We start from the raw sequence: 24,339 nt of genomic DNA, 5'->3' as shown, positions 1-24,339 counted from the left end.
GTATTGTTCTGTGTTCCTACTGGCTGTCACTTCTTACTGTTCTGGTGCAAGGTGGGCCTCTGTCACATTTTACCTGATGGAAATCCAGAGTGCTTCTAACTCTAACTTTATAAACCATTGTTTATGAGGAACTTCTAGCCCAAGAAACTCCTGATCTAGCTTGAGAACCATGCTGTTGGGTCACCTGGAAAACTGGTTCAACTGAAGTTTATTTGCTCAGGGCTCTGAGGATTCTCTATCTTAAGGAATAGAAATGCCCTGATAGAGACATGTTATCCAGCAAGGAGGTCTCTGCTAGAATGTCTCCTCATCCGGTCCAGGGTGGCGGGGGGGGGGGGGCGTTCTGTGTTCCTTGGAAAGAGGACTAATGAGTATGAACAGTAGAGAGACTGTGAGATTCACGTGCTGGTTGCTGGGTTTGCTTCTAAGTACTGGATAAGACATGTTCTGTGTGTTATTAGACATACTGTGATGGAACTCAATTTACATATAAAAGCAGAGGTAAGGCATTCCGCCGACCGACCCAGGAACTAGGTAAGTGAGTCTCTGCTCTTACCCAACTCCCGCCCAAAACATCACTCACCCAGAACCCCCCCTCGCCTGCACCTGCTAGCTTGGGATAGACACACCCAGGCAGGGAGGAGCTCCCTGCTCCCTGAATCTGGTAGCACACCACTCTTCAATCCTTTCTGCCTTCCCAGGAACGAGGTGAGTGAGCCTCTGCCCTTACCTAACCCCCACCCAAACCATCACTCACCCCGACCACCCTGGGCCTGCACCCGCCTGCTTGGGGTAGACATGTATAGACAAGGAGGAGCTCCCTGAATCTGGAAACACCCCACTCTTCCATCTCTTTCCGCCAACCGATCCACAATGAGTGAGGAGACTACCAGGAGAGGGAAGACCATCCAGAGTTGTCGACATTGAATTCCTGGCCCCCACAAACCACTGGGTCACAAGAGGAGATAGAGAAACCCCACCTGCACCCACTAAAAGAAGATATGGGAAGAAGACAGAATAAGATTTCACTCAACAACAGAAAGACCAATATGACATGACCAGAATCTAGGGACTCCACTCTAGCAAGATCTGAAAAGCCCAACACAGAGCATGAAGATGAGATGGATCTCAAAAATTATCTTAGCAAGATGATAGAGACCTTTAAAGAGGAAACAAGAAAATCCCTTAAAGAAATAGAAGAAAAAGCAAACAAAAAATTACACCAAATGGAGGAAAAGACAAACCAAAAATTCAAGAAATAAACAAATCTCTTAAAGAATCTAAAGAAACCCAAGAAAAAACATCCAAACAAGTGAAGGAAGTTCTTGAAACAGTTCAAAGCATGAAAGCTGAAATAGACACAATAAAGAAAACACAGAATGAGGCATGCTGGAAATGGAAAGGCTGGATAAACGATCAGGAACTAAAGATGTGAGTATAACCAATAGAATTCAAGAGATGGAAGAGAGAATCTCAGCTATTGAAGACTCGCTAGAGGATATACATTCATCAACCAAAGAAAACCACAAGTCCAACAAATCCCTAACACAAAATATCCAGGAAATATGGGACACCTTAAAAAGACCAAACCTAAGAATAATAGGTGTAGAAGAAGGTAAAGAAACACTGTTCAAAGGTACAGAAAACATATTCAACAAAATCATAGAATAAAACTTCCCCAACCTACGGAAGGATATGCCTATGAAAGTACAAGAAGCTCACAGGACACCAAACAGACTGGACCACAAAAAGAAGTCCCCTCAACACATCATAATCAAAACACCAAATCTACAGAATAAAGAGAAAATATTAAGAGCAGCAAAGGAAAAAGGCCAAGTAACATATAAAGGCAAACCAATCAGAATCACACCCAACTTCTCAATGGAAACTCTGAAAGCCAGAAGGTCTTGGATAGATACCCTACAAGCACTAAGGGAGCATGGATGTCAACCCAGACTACTGTACCCAGCAAAACTTTCAATCACTATAGATGGAGAAAACATGATATTCCATGACAAAAACAGATTTAAACAATACGTATCCACAAATCCAGCACTACAGAAGGTTCTGGAAGGAAAACTCCAACCCAATGAACATAACTACAATCACAAAAAAACTGGCAATAGATAATCTAATTTCACCAAACACAAAAAGAAACAGGAGGGCGAAATCCACACACAATGACACCACCAACAATAAATCCAAAATAAAGAAGAACCAATGAACAATGGACATTAATATCCCTAAATGTCAATGGTCTTAACTTACCCATAAAAAGATATAGGCTAACAGAATGGACATGAAGACAGAATCCATCCTTCTGCTGTTTACAAGAAACACACTCAATTTCAAAGACAGGCGATACCTCAGAGTAAAAGGATGGGAAACAATTTTCCAATCAAATGGGCTAAAGAAACAAGCTGGTGTAGCAATCCTAATATCTAACAAATTAGACTTTAAACTAAAATCAATCAAAAGAGATGAAGAAGGGCATTTCATACTCATCACAGGAAAAGTCCATCAAGATGAAGTCTCAATCCTGAACATCTATGCCCCAAATGCGAAAGCATCCACATTTGTAAAAGAAACATTACTAAACTCAAACCACACATAAAACCACACACACTTATAGTAGGAGACTTCAACACCTCCTTACACCACTAGACAGGACCACCAGACAGAAACTTAACAAAGAAACAAAGGATCTGAAAGAAGTTATGACCAACTGGGTTTAACAGATATCTATAGAACATTCCATCCAAACACAAAAGAATATACCTTCTTCTCAGCGCCACATGGAACCTTCTCAAAAATTGACCACATAGTTGGCAGCAAAGCAAACCTCCACAGTTACAAAAGAATTGAAATAACCCCCTGTATCTTATCAGACCACCATGCATTAAAGCTAGAATTCAACAGCAATACGAATTGCAGAAAACCTACATTCACGTGGAAAATGAATAACACCCAATTGCACCATTCCTGGGTTGAGGAAGAAATAAAAAAAGAAATTAAAGACTTCCTAGAATTTAATGAGAATGTAGACACAACATACCCAAACTTATGGGACACTCTGAAAGCAGTGCTAAGAGGGAAGTTCATAGCACTAAGTGCCCACATGAAGAAACTGGAGGAAAGTCACATTAGAGAATTGACAGAACAACTGAAAGCATTAGAGCAAAAAGAAGCAAACTCACCAAGGAGGAGTAGACGCCAGGAAATAATCAACCTGAGAGCTGAAATCAACAAAGTAGAAACTAGGAAAACAGTACAAAGAATCAATGAAACAAAGAGTTGGTTCTTTGAGAAGATCAATAAGATAGACAAACCTCTAGCCAAACTAACCAAAAGGCAGAGAGAGAGCATGCTAATTAACAAAATCAGAAATGAAAAGGGGGATATAACAATGGACACTGAGGAAATCCAGAGAATCTTCAGGTCATACTTTGAAAACCTGTACTCCACAAAATTGGAAAATCTAAAGGAAATGGACAGCTTTCTGGATAAATATCACTTACCAAAATTAAACCAAGATCAGATAAACAGTTTAAATCGACCTATAACCCCTAATGAAATAGAAGCAGTCATCAAAAGCCTCCCAACCAAAAAAAGCCCAGGGCCAGATGGCTTCACTGCAGAATTCTACCAGAAATTCAAACAAGAGCTAATTCCAGTACTCCTCAAACTGTTCCACACAATAGAAGCAGATGGTATATTGCCAAACTCTTTCTACGAGTCTACAATCACTTTGATACCCAAGCTACACAAAGATATGACTAAGAAAGAGAACTACAGACAGATATCCCTCATGAACATCGATGCTAAAATACTCAATAAAATATTGGTGAACCGAATCCAAGAACATATTAGAAAAATCATCCACCATGATCAAGTAGGCTTCATTCCAGGGATGCAAGGATGGTTCAACATATGAAAATCCATCAATGTAATCCACCATATAAACAAACTGACAAAGAAAAACCAAATGATCATCTCACTAGACACTGAAAAAGCCTTTGACAAAATCCAACATCCCTTCATGATAAAGATCTTGGAGAGAACAGGAATAACAGGAACATATCTAAACATGATAAACACAATATACACCAAACCAATAGCCAACATCAAACTAAATGGAGAGAAACTCAAAGTGTTTCCTCTAAAATCAGGAACAAGACAAGGCTGTCCACTCTCTCCATATCTCTTCAATATTGTACTTGAAGTTCTGGCTAGAGCAATAAGACAAGAAAAGGGGATTAAAGGGATACAAATTGGAAAGGATGAAGTCAAACTTTCACTATTTGCAGATGACATGATAGTCTACATTAGTGACCCTAAAAACTTTACCAGGGAACTCCTATGGCTGATAAACACCTTCAGCAAGGTAGCAGGATACAAAATTAACTCAAAAAAATCAGTAGCTCTACTATATACAGATGATAAATCCAATGAGAAAGAAATCAGGGAAACATCACCTTTCACAATATCCACAAGCAACATAAAATATCTTGGGGTAACACTAACCAAAAAAGTGAAAGACCTGTACAATAAGAACTTTGAGACTTTAAAGAAAGAAATTAAAGAAGATACCAGAAATGGAAAGATCTCCCATGCTCTTGGATAGGTAGAATTAACATAGTAAAAATGGCAATCCTGCCAAAACCAATCTACAGATTCAATGCATTCCCCATCAAAATCCCAACACAGTTTTTCACAGACATTGAAAAAACAATACTCAACTTTATATGGAAAAATAAAAAACCCAGTATAGCCAAAACAACTCTTTACAATAAAGAATTTTTCTGGAGGCATCACCATCCCCGACTTCAAGCTCTACTATAGAACCATGGTTCTGAAAACAGCTTGGTATTGGCACAAAAATATACAGATAGACCAATGGAATCGAATTGAAAACCCTGATATTGACCCATGAACCTACAAATACCTTATTTTTGACAAAGGTGCTAAATCTATACAATGGAAAAAAGATAGCATCTTCAACAAATGGTGCTGGTACAATTGGATTCGGACATGCAGAAAATTGCAGATAGATCCATACCTGTCACCATGCACAAAACTTAAGTGAAAATGGATCAAAGATCTCAGCATAAATCCAGCCACACTGAATCTTCTAGAAGAGAAAGTGGGAATTACCCTTGAACAAATTGACACAGGAGACCAATTCCTGAACATTACGCCAGTAGTACTGACATTGAAGTCTGCAATTAATAAATGGGATCTCCTGAAACTGAGAAGCTTCTGCAAGGCAAAGGAAACAGTCAGTAGGACAAAACAACCAGCCACAGAATGGGAAAAGATCTTCACCGATCCCACATCTGACAGAGGACTGATTTCCAAAATATATAAGGAGCTTAAGAAGCTAGCCACCAAATCACCAAATAATGAAATTAAAAAGTGGGGTACAGAACTAAGTAGAGAATTCTCAACAGAGGAATCTGAAATGGCTGAAAGACACTTAAGAAAGTGTTCAAAATTATTGGCCATCAGAGAAATGCAACTCAAAACAACTCTGAGATACCACCTCACACCTGTCAGAATGGCTAAAATAAAAAATACCAATGACAATCTGTGCTGGAGAGGATGTGGAGAAAAAGGAACACTCCTCAATTGCTGGTGGGAGTGCGAACTTGTAAGACCACTCTGGAAATCAGTATGACGGTTGCTCAGAAAAATGGGTATCAGTCTACCTCAAGATCCAGCCATTCCAATCTTGGGTATATACCCAAATAGTGCATGTTCATACAACAAGGAAATATGTTCAACCATGTTCATAGCAGCATTGTTTGTAATAGCCAGAACCTGGAAGCAACCTAGATGCCCCTCAACTGAAGAATGGATTGAGAAAATGTGGTATATTTATACAATGGAGTTCTACTCAGCAGAAAAAGCAATGGAATCTTGAAATTCGCAGACAAATGGATGGAACTAGAAGAAACCATCCTGAGTGAGGTAACCCAGTCACAAAAAGACAAACATGGTATGTACTCACTCATATGTGAATTTTAGACATAGAGCAAAGGATTACTAGCCTATAATCCTCTTCACCAAAGAAACTAGGAAACATGAAAGACTCTAAGGGATAAATGGTCCCCAGGAATGGAAGTGGCATGAGCTCCTGAACTAATTGGGAGCATGAAGGTAGGGGGGAGGGAGCTGCTACAATAAGAGCAAGAGAAGAGGAGTAGAGGAGAGGAAATGTAGGGGCAGAAATATTGAGTTGGGGAAAGAATAGAGGAAAGAGAGCAGGATGAGAGATACCATATCAGAGGGAGCCACTATAGGTCCGAGAAGAGATCTGGAACCAGGGAGATCTCCAGAGACCTACAAGGATGACATAATCTGACAATCCAGGCAGTGGTGGAGAGGATAACCTAAAAGCTCTTCCCCTAAAATGAGATTGATGACTTCCCTTTATGTCATCCTAGAGCCCTCACTCAGTGGCTGATGGAAGCAGAGAGACATCCACAGATATACACTGAGCTGAAATCGGGAATTTAGTTGAAGAGAGGGAGGAATGAAGAGCGAAGGGGTCTGTACCAGGTTGGAGAAACCCACAGGAACCGTTGGCCTGAACAAAGGAGAGCACATGGACCCCAGATGCTGTCGGGGAGGCCAGTACAAGACTGATCCAGACCCCTGAACATGGATGTCAATAAGGAGGCCTCTGCACTCCAGGGAGCCTCTGGTGGTGGATTAGTATTTTTCCCTGGTGCAAGAAGGGACTTTGAGAGCCCATCCCACGTGAAGGGTTACACTCTGGACCTGGACACATGGGGAAGGGCCCAGGACCAGCACAGGAAGATTTGGTGGACTTTGCAGAGCCCCCTTTGAGGGCCCTACCCTGCCTGGGGAGTGGTGGGTGGATGGAGTGGGGGGTAGGCTGGGGGTGGGGGAGGAGGGATGGGGGTGAGGGGATGGACTGGGAGAAGGGACTTACATATGAAACAAGCTTGTTCCCTAACTAGAACTAATAAATAAATTAAAAAAAAGCAGAGGTAAGAAAGAATAGAATTTGAATTTATTTTGTGGGGAGCGAGGGTAAAGAGTTTTACTATATAGCCTAGAGTGGCCTTAAATTTATGATTCTCCTGCCACTGACTCTTAGAGTTCTAGTACTGCAGGTCTATGCCACTGTACCTAGTGCCTCCAATGTCATTCACAGATACAGTTTTGAAGCTTTGGACATGTGACCATACAAAGAAACTGAAACCCTTTCAGATATATTCTTTCACCTTGGGTATAGACACTGAACTCTATCACCATGTACTAGATACTGAGTTGGGGCTAATAGCTGCAATTCAGTTTGTGCCTGGCCTAGGGCATGGATTTTTGTTAGGGAACTGTTGTCCCCAATAAGACAGTTTTCAGTGCTTAGTCATTGCTATGGCTTTATCAATACAATTGTATAACAGGAAAGATCCAATGAAAGCTATTTTGTATGTTTAGACTTAGGTGATTAAAGAAATGAATTGTTGCTGCCATCTCCCCATTAAAAAGGAGGGCTGATAAAGTTAGGAATGCCTCCCCCCCCTTGCTGGACTGTGATCCTCATGTAGTTTTTTTGGAAACTATTCTGTTCTGGAATATACTTCAATGAGCTCTTAATCCCCTAATTAAACAGTTCTGCTGGATTATCCAAATACATGGTGTGGGATGAAATGTTTTACAAGATTTTCCTTTAATAAATCTCATTGGGCTCCAACTGAAGTCTAATTAGTTCCTTTGATTGGTGTGTTGTACACAAGGGTACTAGAGCCAACTGCTGGTACTAAAGTGTTCTCACTCTGCTAAGAGCTTCAACCCTTGATTTTTGGCAGCTGTTATTTACAGAGACAGATGGTGGGTGGGCTCATCATCACAATGACTTGTGTACCTGGTAGAAGAGAGAAAACGAATGCTCAAAGCAAGAATTTTAATTAGGTCTCTAGAAAGTGGCTTTATGAATTAAATGAGCCTTATTTTCAAATTTTCAGCCATAGGTCATGTTACAAAGCTTAATTTGCATGAAGGTGTACATCCATGGGATACCTTGGACTGCCTCTTTTACTTGTTTTGTGTATCTGTGTTGGTTAGTTTTCTCATCACTTGGTCCAAACAACTGAATACAGTAGGAAGGGTTAATTTTGGTTCAGAGTTCTAGGGGCTTCTGTGTATGGCCACTTGGCTATGGTGCTTCTGAGCCTTGGTGAGACAGGGCATTGTGGGAAGAAGCATGTGGTGGTGTTCACTGTACAGTGGGGAGGAGAGACAGAGACACAGAGAGAGACACACACAGAGAGAGACACAGAGACAGAGACACAGAGAGACAGAGACACAGAGAGACAGAGAACAGGGCCCAGGACAAGGGCTATCTTTTCCAGGGACCTTGGAATGATTTACCACATTGCCCAGCTTCAACACCTCCCATGAGTCTTTCCTAATTTCCCATCCAGCAATGGATTGATCCATTGATGAAAACAGAATCCTCATGACCCAATCAGTGCCTTCAGAGCCCCTCCACTGAGCATTGGTTGAACCAGGAACCAGGCCTTCAAGGAGTGAGCATCTTGATGGCCGAGCACCTTACCCAAAGCACAACACTACCTTTCTCCTAGTCCAGGCCCCATTTAAATGCTAGCTCCTTGACAAATCACCTGTGACATTCACCATAAAAGGCAACACAGTGTCATTTACAGACTGTGGGTTATGAAGCTAAAGTTACATTTGTATTTAATTTCCAGTAATGGTTAATTTTGTGTTGTTCAGATTCCATAAAGTCCCCAAATCTCAGTACAATGAGTAGATATAAAATAAGCTTAGGTATGGGAAAAGAACACATTGTGATGTGACAACATGCATTAAGTTGGAAATAACCATTTCATTATGTATGCTTTTCCTCACTGATAACTATATCTACTTGTCATTACCTATCTATCTATACACCATTCTCCCTTATACAGGCATAACGCTGAAACTCACACAGAAGCACAAAAGATCTCAACTTACACTAGAGTCATAGGAACAAAAACAGCAGGTGAAGACTAATGGAGTAGAGCAAAGGACTCATAAATGAACCTGTGCAATTACAGCCACCTGCTTTTTTCCAAAGATGTCAAGCATGTTTCTTTTTCAACAACTGGTGCCGGGGAAACTGGATATCCATGTAGAGAAGAATGAAACTAAGCCTTTTTCTCTTACCTTATACAGACATCAGTTTCAAATGAGTCAGCAAGCTTAAGTTATAACTGGAAAAACTGAAAGTGCTAGATGATAGCATTTCCAGATATAGGAAAAAGCAAGCACTTTCTGAAAAAGTCTCCAACAGCTCATGGAACCATTGTAAGTATTGGTAAATGGGAGTTCATGAAAATAAGAAGCCTCCTCATAGCACAAGAGGATTAGCATCTGTAAGATATAAAGAACTCAAAAATTAATCATCAGGAAAACCAACATTTCAATTAGTAAGTGGGATAATGCAATGATCAGACAGCTCTCAAGAAATTCAGACAGCCAATGAAAACAGGAAAGGCATTCAATACATTTAGCCATAAGGTGAATACAAATTAAGACCATGGGGAGATTTCATTCTACCTCAATCAAAAGGCCTATAATGAAAAAAATATCAAATTATGGTTATGGAATCTTACACATTATTAGTAGGAATGTAAATTATTGCAAATAAGTATGGAAGTTACTTAAAAAACTAAGACTGGAATTGATATATACCCAGCTGTACAACTCCTGGGGATACACCTGGAGAGTTCTAAGGTAGTGTGCCACAGAGGTACTTGTAAATCTATTCTTATTGCACTGTTCACAATAATGAAGACAAGTAACAAACCCAAGTGTCCATTAACACATTGGATAAAAAAAATGTGCGCAATGGAGTTTTATCTATTTGTACATCATTAAATTCGGTAATTTTCAGAAAAAAGAATGGAACTGGAAAACATATTAACCAAAAAAGCAAGACTCAGAAACACGAGTAGCATGTTTTCTCTCATATGTAGGATTTAGATATCATGTCATATATAGGACAAGAAAGCAGAAGGGAGATTATTTGGAAAAGAAAGGGGACCAGCAGGAAGGGGGAAGAGTACAAACTAGGGTAAGGCATTGGGGAAATGTGTTTAAAATACATTATATACTTGTATGGAAACATCATGAGACCCATCACTCTGTACAGAGAATATGCATTGATAAAAATTTTTAGAAAGAAGAAATATGTGTGTCCAGTATATGGCATGATAGCTCTGCAAAGTCTGCACTTTGTTGGATGTTCAGAGCTGCTGGGGACCACATTGATGATGGGGAATGTACTGTGTATGTTTATCTTATTGATTGTTAAATAAAATACTGTTTGGCCAATGAGACAGCAAGTAGACGGGACTAGGAGTCAAAGAGGATTCTGGGAAATGTAGTAGAGAAGTGCTGATCCAGGCAGGAAGTGACATAGCAAGGAGACTCATATTTAAGCGAAGGAGAAACAGGAAGGGCCCCTTTTTCCTCTCCTCTCTTCCTCCAGCAGCGCAATGTGATCCACCGACAAGGAGGGATGCCAATAAGGCATCCGATAAGATAAGTCTTATAAAATATATAGATGTATGATGATTGAGATTGAGCTAACAGATGAGAATCCTAATCATTGGCCAAGCAGCATTGTACCTAATGCAAGTTTCTGTGTATTAATTTGGGCCCTAACTCGGGCGGGCAGCTGGCGTAAAGCACACATGTGGCCATGGGTGGTGGTGGGGTTTGGCGGCTTTTGGTGGAAAGATTTATCATAACACATTGATGCCTTCTGAATAACAGACTTTCATGTCCCTTCTAAGTGACATGTGAAGTCTCTACAATATTAGTAGTTTTCAGGTTGGCCAAGCATGAAGATGCTGTTACTATTATATTGAAGTGCACTATAGAAAATTCAAAGAACTCATGTAAAAAGATGGGGGAGGGACCCCCAGCATCTTTGAATTTGAATTAGATATTTTGGTTCTGGACAAAACATGTGTGTGTGCACGGGCATGCACGGGCGTGTGGGCATGCACGGGCGCGTGTGCGCGCGCGCGCACACACACCGAGGGAATGTGATTAGTTGCTCTGGTGATGGAAAAGGTGTTAAAACAAAAAAAAAGAAAAGGCTGCCACAAGAAAATTTTTTTTCCTTTAACTTAAATGTTCAAATGGACCATTCATATTTAGCTGGGGAAATAGCTATGCCTTTTTCAATGAGTAACAGGTCACATAAAATCAATAAGCTCAAAAGTTATGTGATCCAGATGTTTGTCCAGTGTTTCAAAGTTGCTATAAGGACCTCAAAAACAGTTTTTGGTTTATCATTGACTGGTTCACTTTCATAATTTGTTGTTTACAAGATAAAGTGTTATATTTGGATGAATTTGGGGTTTTGCTTAAAATATAGAGATATTCTGGTTAATGAATAATCCTTGACTGGGAGAGCCAGCAGTGACATTTGGACAGCAGAGGTAGAATTGGAGAAGACAAGTCTGAGATTGCATATGGAATAGAATGGCTTTGGGGGATGCCTTAGCAATGAGACTTGTGGAAGAGAGAGAATGGAATCAATTAGACAAAGGAGCCTCATTACAGCCTCAATAAGGACAGCTCCAGCTGAGTTAGTTCTTGAGGAGCTCTGGAGTGAGAATAACCCTTCAGCTGTGTTTTGGGTTAGCCTGGCTTTTATACCAACAAATCAATCAGTCGCTGTATGTCTGTCACCCTGGGAATGGCATGACCTTGGGCGAGGCACCTTTCCTTAGGAGAGACAAGTAGCTGGAGTCTTTCTTCCAGGAGCATATTGCCAGCAACAGGAAACAAATTCTTCATGTAGAGGAGTGAGTATACATGACAATGTGTGTGTGTGTGTGGGGGGGGGCAGGGAGGAAGAGAAAGGAAGGGAGAGTTGGAGATAGGAAAGGAAAGAGAGAGAGAGACAGAGCAAGCAAGCTAGTGAGTGAATGAGATAGCATTATTAACTATAATTAGACTGATACAGGGGGTCTTACTGCTGTCCTGTTTATGTGGCTCAATCTGGATGGAATAATGAGCATTGAACAGAAGATGGCAGTATAGTGCCAATTTCGATGTGCTTTTATGTAGCTCAAATTTCAGAGGTAAGAAAGTAGAATCATCTTATTGTTTTAATAAAGAAAAAGAGCAAGAAAGATGAGATGCTGTTTTCATGTTTTTTTTCTCACAGCTGAAATACTTTGAAGAGGTGACATGTGGTGTGTGTGTGTATACGTGCAGTGCAGTGCATGTTGGCAGCTACAAAGGAGGTATCAAATGGCAAAGCTGACTCTTCCTTTTTCTTATCTCTTCACCTTCTTCCTGTAAATCTCTCTTCTTCTTCGCTTTCTTCCCAAATTCCCAAATGCCAGCATCTGTCCTCTAGGCTCTTCATGGGAAGTTTTGGTAGATTAAGGAAATGGTACCCCTATGAATCTTGCAAAATGTAAGTACCATGGCTGTTAGAAACCCAACTCAGAGGTTAAGAAGTGATTGAAGGTGCTGGGGAGGATGTGGAATAAGTCTCAGAAGGTGGCAGTTAGTACCGTGTTTGAGAAGTGCTTACAGTAGAGTGATGAGCCCATTGATGTAGAGTCACATTGGTGTCTCTGTCTGCTCTTTACAGATGCTCAGAACTCAGATGATTGTCTCTCTCTGTGCCTTTAAATGCCCTCTTGGCTGGGAGAATTAGTAAAGCTTATCTAGCATAGGTCTGCTTGATGAGTGGCAGCCAACAAGTATAAATGATTAAGTTCAATGAAGGACAATGAAGGCTTGGTAAAGTCTTACAGTTTTTATTGCTGTGAAGAGACACCATGACAATGGCAACTCTCATAAAGAAACCATTTAATTGGGGTGGCTTGATTACAGTTTCAGAGGTTTAGTCCATTCTCATCATGAAGGGGAGCATAATGGTGTATAGGCAGAAATGGTGCTGGAGCTGAAAATCCTATTCTTGCAGGAAACAGGAAGTTGGCTGACACACTGGGTGGTATCCTGAGCATATGAAACCTCAAAGCTCAGCCCCACAGTGACACACTTCCTCCAACAAGGCCATACCCACTCCAACAAAGCCACACCTCCTAATAGTGCCACTCCCTGTGAGATTATGGGGTCAATTACATTCAAACTACCACAGTAAATGTTAGTGATTAAAAAAAATGGTTTTTAAAAATTCTTGAGAATGTATACTATGTTTGAAATTGACCTGTCTGCCTCAGGAGCAAAGATGAACACAGTATCCTCATGGAACTCACGAGAGGGCACATAAAATCAGATAGTGTGGCCCTAATACTGAAATACAGGCACAGATTATGGGAGAACAAGGAAGGCACAGAATTCTGTGATGATGGAAATGAGCTTGAGGAATGCTTCCTGGGGGTTACTTTTCTTTTTTAAACATTTTTATTGATTCTTTGAGAATTTCACATCATTCACCCCAATCCCACTCATTTCCCAGTGAAGCAAAAAAAAAAAAAAAAGGAACCCCACAAACACACACACACACACACACACACACACACACACACACACACACACACAAAACAAAAACGGAAAAGCAATCAGCACTTCGCTCCTCCATCTTTCCTGCCTCTCCATTGCCTATTCAGTCGTCTTAGTGGCATAGGTGGTAATAGGAGCCACGGACATCAGCACAGACCCTGGCTACAGTAGGGCCATGGACCCAGACATGGGCCTTGGCTACAGCTCAGGCCCAGATGTCTCCTTGGCCCCTGGTGGCAGTGCAGGCCATCCAGATTGGGATGATCCCTGTGGTGGCATGACCCTCAGAAACTAATGTGGCCACATGTGGTGGCCCAGTCCCTGGGCATCCTCATGGGTGTCTGGTAATAGAAACCATGGATATCAACATAGACTGTGGTTGCCGTAGGTCAAGGATCCAGACATGGCCCTGGGTGGCAGCCAGGACATCCAGATCTGTATAGCCCTGGCTGTGGCACCATGGCCCTCTGATAACAACATGACCTCAGGTGTCAGCCCAGACCCCAGGCATCTGCATGACCTTTGGTGGTAACATGAGTCACAGACATCAATATAGACCATGGCTGTGATAGGGCCACAGACCCAAACATGGCCCTCAGCTGCAGCTCAGGCTCAGTTCTGGACTTCTCCTTGGCCAGGAGTGGCAAGCAGGCCATTCACATAAGCCTGTTCCTCACCACCTTTGCCTCTTCAGATCTGTCTCCACAGGACATGAGTCATTCTGCCTTTGGGGAGGCATCAGAACATGAGTGTGGGTATGGATAACTAGGCTGGAATGATGAGGTGAGAGAAAGACAGGGAAGCCAAGCTAAGATACTTGTGAGCAGGGCTTGACTGACCATTTAGTGTTGCCAAATGACAGAGTTGGAGTAGGAAGCAGAAAGGGTGTAGGTTATGGGGGCAGATCACATGCTTTGTGGTGTTTCAATGCCTGGAGGACCAGCCTCCAGCAGTGCAGGGCTCAAAGGGAATCCATGAAGTCTGTGTACTATAACTTTTTATCTGAGAAGGTAAAGGGAAAAGACACTCACATTCTCTTTATGGTTTCCTTCAGACCTTTCCTTTATTTTTCTTTGCATTCTCTATTCTTTATTTTCCTGGTGATTTCCTTCTCTCATTCTTGATGTTTTCCTTCTATTTCATTTTAACTCTATCTTTATTCTTTCCCTTACAGCTTATATACCCCAGAAAAATCTTTCAGGCAATATAAAAATTACAATGTGATTATAACCTTTCAAGTGAATAATTACAATGAATACAAGTAAAAGCAGCATGTTTTCCATATCTCTTACATGAATAAATATTTTACATATTACACATGAAAAACAAATTATCCCAAGAAACCAGGTACATTCATACCTAAGCAACTTGTTATAGATTAACAGTGTGTAAGCAAGCAAGATATTCTTTTACTGGAAGGCTGCATTTTGAGGTTACAAAGTAAGGACCAATCACTTTATTACTTATCTAGAAAGGTAATCTTATAAAGAATCTTAAAGGAATCACAAATCTAAACTTTTATATGTGAAAAAGAATCAGCTCTACTTTAAATCGTTAGGGAACATACCCATTCACCAATAATTTTTATATTAGGTTATTGAGGGAAAAATGGGTACAAGGAATTAATCATCATCTTTGATTGCCAGCCAATCCTAGCAAGAAAAGTATGCCGGCTAGTAATAACTGGACTGCTTTGTATTTGTTCCCTGACCATAAAGAGTTTCTCACTCAAATATGTGACTTTCTAAAACTTTAGATTGTCTTCTTGGGTTTTTCACCTCAAAGCTATTTGACAAAAACATTTAGTCTAACTTTCAGTTATTTTCAAAGCTTTGTTTCAGCTATGATGCACTCCAAAACCTGTGAACACATCTCCCAACATTAAGATTAAAAGAATTTAAACTAGCTGGGCTACTGGGACTCAATTGTTTTTCTTAATCATTAACCAAGGCCACAGTCTATGTGACTCCTCAATAGAAACTCATGTGTTCTAGCTGTGTGACACTTCCATGTTTTTTTTTTTTTTTTGTTTTTTTTTTTTTTTTTTTTTTGTTTTTTCGAGACAGGGTGTTTCTCTGTGTAGCTTTGGAGCCTATCCTGGCACTCGATCTGGAGACCAGGCTGGCCTCGAACTCACAGAGATCCGCCTACCTCTGCCTCCTTAGTGCTGGGATTAAAGGCGTGCACCACCAATGCCCGGCCCATGTTTTATTTTTTTATCATTAAAACTCTATTTAAACCAACATCATTATTATCAATTAGACAATACAGCTTAAGAAGAAATCATCTTCATAATAATTCACAAGTAAATATGCTCAGTAGAATGGGATAGTTCCATGAGATAAACACACTACATTACAGGCAGTGGGGATCTCCGTACACCCATTCACACAATGTCAGTTACCAGAGAAAGATGGTCACAGCAAACATTTAAAGGCACAGAAACAAAAGACATTCTGGAGGGTGTGGTCTCAGGGCCTTACCTATCCAATATTCACCCATCATGGATTTTCCTCCTGGTGGACTGACACCTGAACTTCAAATGCCATCTGCTGCTCCTCTGATGAGGCCACTAGCAGTGTTGGCCCAGATCACTGACTGGCTGCAGTTGACTTTGAATTCAAATCTTTTACTTAACAACCTCCTAAATATCCTACCTGTTAACATCACACTAGTGATTTAATTTCAACAGATGAGAGACTGAACCAAGGCAAAGGTTCTTGTACTGAACTAACCCCCCAGACTTTGACATAAGAGTTTTGAGGCACACATTTAAACCACAACAGCAGCAGGGTGTGTGAACAAAGAGATGGTGAGATTTTCACTTGATTGTCACCTGGGTGTGCTTTCAAATGTTAGAAAAAGTAACCCCTCAGCCATACTCCTGTAACTACCCTCAACAAACTCTGACTTGCTAAATTTGGCACTGGCACAATTTCTTCTTTCAACTGTAACTGGACAAGGTGACACCTGGGATGCAACCATCCCTAAATGGACCTTTGAAAGTGTGGACCTATTTCAGTTCTTTTACAGTGTGTGTGACCAGTTCTGTTTCTTCTCATCTTTGAGGACAGTGAAAACCACTAAGCCTTAAATATTTTGCCAGACTAACAAGGATGTAAATTAGCATCTCAGTGTTGATTTGATTTGTATCTTCTTAATTATGAATGTGATGAAGCATGCTAAAAATCTATTTATTGGACATCAGTATTTCTATTGAGTTGTATAGCTTTTCATTATTGATTTGTGGAACTCATTTGCAGTAAAGAAATTAGCCTGCTGTCTAGCAAAAGCACAGCCAATACACTCCTGGGCATTTTTGTAATCATTTAACTTTGTTTTTATATGGATTCAAATTAATGGTTTTACTTTAGAGGTTCTGGGATTAAATCATTTTTGAAATCTATTTACCTTTATTTTAAAAATGATTATTTTTCCTGTGTATATATCTGTGCAGCATGTGTGTGCAGTGCCCTCAGATTTATTCAGATTCCTTGAAACAGGAGTTACAGATGATTGTTAGCTACCATGTGCATGCTGGGAATTGAACCTGGGTTCTTTGGAAGAGCAGTCAATGCTCTCAACCACTGAGCCATCTCTGTAACCTGAGGTTATGGGTTTTATGTCATGTTTGAAAAATGTTGTCCATTCCAATATTATAAAACTACAGATACTTCTCAATTGGTAGTGGGATTATATTCTTATAAACCTATCATAAGTTGAACATATCAACTTAGGTTGTAAATGTGTTTACTATACCGGGTCTATCAAACATTATAGCAATACATTACAATGTACATTATTGTATACCTTCATGATCACATGGTTGAGGGGGACTGCTCAGCACCAAGGACAATATCATATGCCTTATAACTTACCAGGGAAAGGACAATCTTCAGATTTATTTCTACTGTTTCTACTGAATAAATCCATTTTACTGTTATGAATAATTATGTCAAATTATCATAAGGCAGAATCTATTTGTTAGATCATACTTGTCTATTATATCTACTATTCTGTTTTTGTTTGGTGTTTTGAGGGTCTCATGCAGCCTAGTCTTAAATATGCTCTGTAGCCAAAGATGGTCTCAGACTCTTGATCTCCCTGCTCTCACTGCCTGAATTCTAAGATTACAGCTATGTGCCAACATGACCAGCTAATTCTCTTTTAATTTTAAAGTGAATTACATTTTTTATGAATTTTATTTTGTTTAAAACAAAAAAGAAAAAAAGCCAACCATTATCCCAACACCTAGACAGGTAGCTTCTGTTAACAGCAATTACCATAGTTAAGAAAAATTATACACATGAGATTTTATAAAATTAAGAGGATAGAATTTAAATATTAAACACTTATCTTTATCATGAACACAGAGATCCCTCAATGCGCCTCTCCCAAGAGGTTTGCCTGCCACCAATTTCTTATGTCCTTTTTACTAGAAGTATAATTAAAGAATATGGGAAGGAAAGGCAGAAGATAAAATTCTCAAACGCTGAGTTGGCACAGGATGTCTCAGCTCTGTGTTTAACCACTTGTCTTCAATTAAGTTCGAGCTTTATTCTCATTATTATTTATAAATGTAGCACAATGTTTAATGAGTGTTAATGATGTTTAGTTTAATGTCCCATAGTCTGGAACTGTCTCCAAATGGCATATTAGTGTGTTTAATTGTGTGAATGTAAAGTAAAAAATATATTTGTCTAATGAATAAAAGAAAAATGTAAACTTTGGCATCTATAAATCTTTTGAAAATGTATGTACTATGTTGCTGTTTTGTCTTCCATTCAAAATAAGATGAATTATTGTTAAAAAATAGAATTGTGCTTAAAAATACCCCTGGGAATTGTCTCATCATAAGAAACAACAAAAGAACGTAGCCCAATTCACTTTTATAAAATGCCACCAAGAAATTTCAGTGCTATTTGTTGAATAGGCTGTCTTTTCCTGCTGACTTGAAATGTCTGCTTTTCCAAATAGTAAAGCCTTTTGTCTGTTTACAAGAACTTGGCCTTGTCACCACTTGAACTTGTCACTAATCTCTGCATGATCATCTTTGAAGGGGTACCCTGGACCTAAGCTTACTTCTGTGTTGGCCACAGGATCAGGCATTGTATTACTATTTATTGTGATGAAATGGCCAGCAGAAGCAAGTTAGGGAGCAAATATTTCCCTTATTCACTATGGAGAGGAAGGTACAGTGGCTGGGGTAGGTAGATCTGTGGTAGTGGGAACTTGAAGAGATACGGTGCTGACCAGGAACTAGAGAGTTAGCCTAGAACTGGAGACAGGATAGCTTTCAAAGCCCACCCCTGACAACCTTCTAATCCCTATATCCAGAGACTTCCACAGCTTCCCAAACTGGGAATTAAGTATTCAAACACATGAGCCCATGAGATGCACTGCTTGTCTCCTAGTCCTATCCTGTATACTGCCCCAGTTTCATTGTGATGTCAGGTTCTCCTCTTGATTGAGTCTTCTTCAGCCCATGATGGGGACAAGCTCTCCTCTCTCCTGGTACCTGCTATCTGTCCTCAGACCTTCATCACTTAATTTTTTCATTATCTTTTTGTTCATGAAACCATTTTATTGAAAAATTGAAAGTATAAGCACTCTCTCATATAAATTGTTGCGTGATTTGTTGCAACGAAAAGAAGGGACTGAGAGGGTCTTTATAGACGCTTTTAAAATTGGGTCTTTGGTTCTGTGGTCTCTGTGTCTAAGGAATTGTGAAGACAGCAGTGGAAGACACTTTTTTAAAAAAGAACTTTAATTCAACATAACTCATATTGGTTAATAGAAAACAGTTATCCTACATAATAGAACACATCCTACAATCTTGACCAGTAACTCAGTACATAGTTTACAATGAAAACATTGCAATATGGTTTATTTCTATCTATTACAAATGTATAAAAGATCCTCCATCAAATGCTTCAGAAAGCATCAGAATCCTGAGACATACACTTTTGGTTTGCCTCAGAAAGGTACCACTTATTACACTGTAAAGAGAGATGCTCTTTAAGAACTTGAAAAGCTTTCTGAAAATCGGAATGTATAGACTCTCTTTAACATCAGATTTTCTTGCTGTGTAGAAGAAGGCTTTCTACACAGTGACTACAAACTAGTTCATGCTATTCAGGGGAGAAATGAGCAAGCATGTGTGGAATTCCAGGTTCTCTGCACATAACATTCAACTCATTTTCTTTCTAAAAACCATCGAGATCAGCATCATCATCTTCATTGTGAAGATGTGAATAGTCACCCAAATGTCAGTAGGTTTCAAATCCTAGGATTTCAATTGAAGTCCAGACAAAACCTTTGCATTATATTTTCCATATTCCAGGCTTCCTAGAGGTAGACATATTGGTCATTAAATATCTTATTGATTACTTTTAGAAGAAGGAAATACATTTATCTCCCTTGGTAGATAATTGTAGTACAAAATGTGAACGTTATTAATGATTCATTTTCTGGGATGCAGATCAGATGGCATTACCTCTGGAACTGAAGAGGCTGTGATAGCACAAGCATCTCAGCAGAGGGCATTGTAAGATCAGCAACGTTGTTAGCTTTGGGGCTGTGGCGACCTGGATGCAGATACAGAATCTTCCAGTAGATGGCGTTTTCCCCTTACACTTACAGCAAGTTTGGCCAAGAGGAGAGTCTGCACTGAACCTCTGTTATTAACGAAGGCTCCAGGGGATCCCGGTTCTTTCCCTGGTCTGGAGCTGAGCACAGGGGGTTTTCTTTGCGTTTGGGTGGGCTTAGGACCAGTGGTCAGCGAGGTCGTTTTCTCTCTGCTTTTGCTCCGGTGTGAGTAGATGTGAATTGGCAGGCCCTGCTGGCAAGGCCACAGTGAGCTGTAACTCGGGTGACACTGCTGTTAAGTCTGGTGACACTGATGTGCTGGAGTCGAACAGCAGGAAGAACCATCACAAATTAAGTGTCCTTTACTGGATACCCAACTTGTATTTGGTACCAAGAGAGGAACTTTTGATCAAATTATTTTATGTAGTTTTCACAGTAACTTTGCAAGTAAGTTTCCATTGTTGTCTACATTAAAAAAATTGGTAATTGTTATATGCACACAGTAACATTTTATTGAATACATCTCTTTTTTAACAATAAAAATGTGAAGTGTTTTATTGGTGAACATAAAATGTGTTTTTTTTAACATTTATTGTGCTTTATTCATATTTGACCCAAACTGAGAGCATTCAGCTATCTTTTTTCTCTTTTTTCTACATTTTATAGATAAATTAACTAAGCCTTAGAGAGATTAAGGAATTATTTAAAACCATGACACAAGAATTTATACTGTCCAAAACCCAAGAACCCTGGTAGAAGAAATAAGTATATGCTTAAAATCTGTTATGTAGTAGCGACTGTGGTCATCACCAATGCCTATCTTTATTTTTAAAACTTTGGTGCATGTAAATGTTCTAGAGACTCTATAAAAAGGAATAGTTATAGATACAAATTTGAGACTCAGGAAGACTATACTACACATTCAAGGTCACACCCAGCAATAATAAACACAGCCAGGACTCAAATGAAAATCTCTGTGACTTGGAATATTTGTTCTTTTGCATATGCAAATAAATAATACTTGGAATGTGAACATTCACTCACCCAGCAACACTGACCAGCTACTCTCCAAACACTAGAGTTTCACAGCTTCTGCATTCTCTTAAGATTGGCAACATGTTAACATTCTTTAGTCATCCAGGTTCATTTTAGAGGCATCTGTCCTAGCATGGTACCCAGTCATCATAGTCAGGCAATAAAAGCTTATTAGATGGGATGGAATGAACTGATCAGATACAGCTGGAGTACTTGAAGTGGTACGGTTCTTTGGACTTTGCTTTCCAAGTCTTCTGAAACCAAATTTGTTGAAACGAATTTGACTCAATATGCCCAACACATGTTGAGTGCCTGCCATTCTTACTCCATTGTTATTTATCTGTTTTTGGCCACACCACCTTGTCTGTTGCCAAAAGTAGATTATACACAGTCATACAAATTTACATTAAGGTCTAAAGTAAGGGCTGAGCCTACTATCCTCATACTGGCAGACTGCTAAAGAGGTTACCCTAAAGGAGGCTATGGGAAATCAGTTTTTGAGGCTTGGTTAAGCTGTTAATTGTCTGTGTGAACGTGAACTTGAACAGGAGCCATCACATCTTTATCAGATGCCTTCCTTGTCTTAGATCTCACTAACACAAGCTCCACAGAGGCATAGTCTAAGGCCTAATTTTGTCCTTTGCAGAAGGCCTGACTTATAGTAGGTGGTCAGTGAACATCAAAAGGAGGGAAACTAGTCTTTGAAGTAGTTGAAGAAATTTTTTTTTTATAATTATAAACTATTTGTTCAATGCCTCAGGCTTTTTTATTTAAATTAGAAACAATTTCATTTTATATATTATTCCTAGTTCCCTCTCCCTCCCATCCTCCCATGCCCCCCACTGACCCCCATCCCATCCCTCTTCTGCTCCATAGAAAGGGTGAGGCCTTCCAAGGGGGAATCATCAAAGTCTGTCACATCATTTGGGGCAGGGTCTAGGCCCTCCCCCATGTGTCTAGGCTGAGAGAGTATCCCTCTATGGGGAATGGGCTCCCAGTGTCCATTCTACACTAGGGATAAATACTGTTCTACTACCAGAAGCCCCATAGACTGCCCAGGTCTCATAACTGACACCCATGTTCAGGGGGCCTGGTTCTGTTCTATGTTGGTTTCTGAGCTGTCAGTCTGGGGTCCATGAGCTCCCCTGTGTTCATGTCAGTTGTTTCTGTGGGTTTCCCAAGCCTGGTCTTGACCCCTTTGTTCATCACTCCTCCCTCTCTGCAACTGGATTCCAGGAATTTGGCTCAGTGCTTAGCTGTGGGTCTCTGCTTCTACTTCCATCAGCTACTGGATGAAGGTGTAATTTTATTAATCCATTTTCAGAAACAGGGAAATAGTTGTAAGGCTCATCTTTGAGAATTTTTTAAATTGAAAATAGATTTTCTTCATGCAGTATATTCTGATTATGGTTGTCTTTCCCCCAAATCTTCCTGGATTCTTTCTTCTTTCCCACCCATCCAAATCTATACCCTTTTCTTTTTTCTCTCTTATTAGAATACAAACAGGCACCTAAAATAATAAAAGCAAAAACAAACAAACATGAATATGATCAAACAAACAAGCAAACATGGAAAAAAAAGCCAAAGAAAAAACACAAGAGGCACATACAGATGCTGAGACCCACCCTACACCCACCCACCCACCCACCCATACACAGAAGACCCACAAAATGAAATTGGAAACCATCATAGATAAGGAAAAAATTCCCAGACAAAGCATTGTAAGACAAAACAAGACAAAACAAACAATGCCCCAAACAAACAAGAACAAAAATACCCCCCCTCCCACCCGCCAATATCATTGAGTTCATTTTCTGTTGGCCATTTACTATTGGGCATGGGGCCTGCACTTAATTGTGCTTTGTGTACCCAGTAAGACTGTGTTAGAAACAATGAATTTTTTCTTTGTGTGTGGTTATCAATTGGAGATAGCTTCTGGGCTAGGGATGGGGGCTTCTGTCTACTACTCCTCTCAGCATGGAGACCCCCATCTAGCTTAGACTCCATCTGTACTTGCTGCCTAAGTCTCTGTGAGTTCATATGTGCATCAGTTCTATTGTGTCTACAGGCTTTGTTTCCCTGGTGTCTTCCATCCCCATGGCTCTTGCAATCTTTCCATCTCCTTTTCCGAAGAGTTCCCTGAGGCCTCAGGGAAGAGAATTGATGGAGACATGGCATTACAGACTGACTGTTTCAAGGTTTCTCACTCTCTTGTACAATGTCAAGCTGTGGGTCTCTATGTTTGTTCCCATCTACTGCAGCTTCTCTGATGATGCCTGAACAGGATACTGATCTACAGGTACAGCAGAATGTTCTTAGAAGTCATTTTATTGCTACATTCCATTCAAACAAGTATTTGATTTCCCGCTAGGTCCATGACAATCTAGCCTTGGGCTCTTGGCCACCTAGGCATTGCCAGGCATGGATTCCAATTATGTAGTGGTTGGTTACTTCCACAACTTTTGTGACACTATTGTACTAGTGTATCTTGCAGGCAGGTCACTGTTACAGATCAAAGGGTTTGTAGCTGGATTAGTGTTTGCCTTTATCCTCTAAACTGTGAAAAGTACCATACTGTGAACACTAATTACTAGGGGTGAAGGCTCTAGGTTTGACTTCTCCATGTTTACTGTGTTATGTAGATGTTGTCTTTAGCAGTTGGGTCTTACCTTCAGTTTGTAGAGTGCAACTAATAGCCATAATCAATGATCAGGATTAAGATGGCTACTTGGAACTCCCACTTGTTTATGTGTTCACTCATGCAGTATTACTCTTTGGACATTTACTCTATGCCAGACCTTTTTGCTATATTTTGATGGTAAACACAAAGATGAAACATGGTTCCTGGTTAAATCAACCAGGGGTAGTAGAAGGTATAGATAGTAGCAATTATAAAACAGGCAGTTGGCACCATGACAAGGGAAGTGGAAGATGCTTTGGAGAACAATGGAAAGAACCTCAGCAGTCTTCTGAAAGATGTATCACGTAGCAAACTGAGAACTTGAACAAGTATAGAAATCAACCAAGAAAAGGGTTGGGTGAAAAATATGTCCTGGATACTACCGGATATATCAGGACTTTTGCTCTTGAACCTTTGCTCTCCTTGTCTGAAAGAAACAGGTGCAAGCCTTTCCTGAGAGTGGTATGAACTCACATGTTATTGCTCCACAGAAAATTTAGCTC

General features: G+C 40.1%; 1 long non-coding RNA gene across 3 annotated transcripts in view; it reads left to right on the top strand.

The window, feature by feature from the left end:
• Positions 1-10,666: 10,666 nt before the first annotated feature.
• Positions 10,667-24,339, top strand: part of LOC118237733 — a 47,436-nt gene continuing 33,763 nt past the window's right edge. For all 3 annotated transcript variants that reach the window (XR_004769132.1, XR_004769130.1, XR_004769131.1), the window contains exon 1: positions 10,667-12,299. This is a non-coding gene — a long non-coding RNA (uncharacterized LOC118237733). The remainder of the gene's footprint in view (positions 12,300-24,339) is intronic.

This window comes from Cricetulus griseus, chromosome 3, assembly GCF_003668045.3.
Source record: "Cricetulus griseus strain 17A/GY chromosome 3, alternate assembly CriGri-PICRH-1.0, whole genome shotgun sequence".
Taxonomy (NCBI): domain Eukaryota; kingdom Metazoa; phylum Chordata; class Mammalia; order Rodentia; family Cricetidae; genus Cricetulus; species Cricetulus griseus.
This window is presented reverse-complemented; position numbering and strand designations above follow the sequence as displayed.